The following is a 1,692-nucleotide window of genomic DNA, read 5'->3' on the forward strand; positions in this document are numbered from 1 at the left end:
GCCCCTCACGGCCCCAGGATACGGCCCCGCCGCCCACCCGGTTGGCGCAGCAGGCAACATGGCAAACGGAGACGGGCGCCGCCATCTTTCCGGCGGCCACGTGCGCAGCATGGCGCAGTTCCTATAGCAACGACCCGTCGCCATGTTGCGGTGGCCTCCCCGAGCCTGCGCGGATGGCGGCGCTGGCGTTGCGGCCGTGCGGGAGAGCCGAGCCGGCGCTCCTCGTAGAGCTGGTCGAGTGTTGGGTCGTCCCTGGCCCGTTTGGTGGCAGGCATGGAAATGAGGCATAAACACAAGGGGAAAAGGAAGTTCTTTTTATTTTCTCTGCTTGTCTTCAAACTCTCGCTGGTTCCTGCGGTATTGTGAGAGTTTAAAACTTTTCTCCTTTTGTTTCTGTTTGCTTTCGACTGTGTGCATCCAGGTGTGGCTGCCTGTACACCAAAACGAGTGCACAGATATGTAAAAAGGATTTGCTAGGACTGAAGGCTTTCATTCAACAAATGCATGTTTCTTACAGAGAGAAGATAGCTACGTTAATCACAGGTGAGATTGGGTGCAAGGAGGGCAGAGGTTTCTTTTTTTCTTGTTTGGCAATTTGTTTATTAGCTTGCCACCTTCTGATTACATCTCTAAGAATGATTTCAGATGCTTGTGTGAAGTATCCACCCAGTATTTCACATTTTGCATGTTAGAAATTGCTTCCTGCTCCTAAAGAATTCTAGATCTTTTAGTCCCTGGAGATGGATGTTAATATGATTTAACCTGTCATATCTGAGAATACGAGTCACAAAATCATAGAACCACTAAGGTTGGAAAAGACCTCTAAGACCATCTAGTTCAACATCAGCCCACCCCCCCCATGCCCACTGACCGTGTCCCTCAGTGCTAAATCCACATGGTTCTGAACACATCCAGGGATGGTAACCCCACCACTTCCCTGGGCAGCCTGTTCCAAATATATCACTACTCTTTCAGAGCAGAGATTTTCCCTAATATCCAGCCAGAACCTCTCCTGGCACAGCTTGAGGCCATTATCTCTTATCGCTATCACCTGGGAAAAGAGGGCAAACCCCCCCCCCCACCATCTCTCTACAACCTTCTTTCAGGCAGTTACAGAGAGCCATCAGGTCTCTCCTGAACTTCTCCAAACTGAACAATCCCAATTCCATCAGCTGCTCCTCATAAGACTTGTACTCCAGATCCTTCACCAGCTTTGTTGCCCATCTCTGAACACACCCCAGAGACACATCTGTGCAAGAAAGAATTACAAAACTAAGTCACTGCCTGCAGACTGTGTTTAATATTCCAGATTATTACTATGTTCTGGATAACTGCCGTAGAAATCAGAGGAATCTGCAACTAAGCAACAGCGGAAGTACAATGGGGTGATTTGAATGTGTCTGAGTACACCTAGTTTTCAAGACAGAAGACAGATCATAGCAGATTAAAGAACTCCATCCATTACATTTTTCTTTTGTGATTTATTCACATATTTATTGCCCTTTCTGCCCAGGAGATTGAAACCAAATCAAGACAGATCAAAAGACAAAAAATCAAACAAGCAAACAAAAAACCTGATCTAAAATTCTAGTGTTATTTGCGTGGTATCTGTCCTAAATAAATGGAAAGATTGGAGCTTGATATAAATGTATTACTTTGAAACAGAAAATGAGAAAATAGTGGTGGGACAAG

At 46.2% G+C, this 1,692-nt stretch overlaps 1 long non-coding RNA gene across 1 annotated transcript; it reads left to right on the forward strand.

Moving 5' to 3' along the window:
• The first annotated feature begins 6 nt into the window (after nucleotides 1–6).
• LOC116216503 lies at nucleotides 7–1,464 on the forward strand. The gene is made up of 2 exons (XR_004159380.1): nucleotides 7–543; nucleotides 1,310–1,464. It is a non-coding gene; the product is annotated as an uncharacterized LOC116216503 (long non-coding RNA).
• The last annotated feature ends 228 nt before the right edge of the window (nucleotides 1,465–1,692 follow it).

This window comes from Meleagris gallopavo, chromosome 3, assembly GCF_000146605.3.
Source record: "Meleagris gallopavo isolate NT-WF06-2002-E0010 breed Aviagen turkey brand Nicholas breeding stock chromosome 3, Turkey_5.1, whole genome shotgun sequence".
Lineage (NCBI taxonomy): Eukaryota > Metazoa > Chordata > Aves > Galliformes > Phasianidae > Meleagris > Meleagris gallopavo.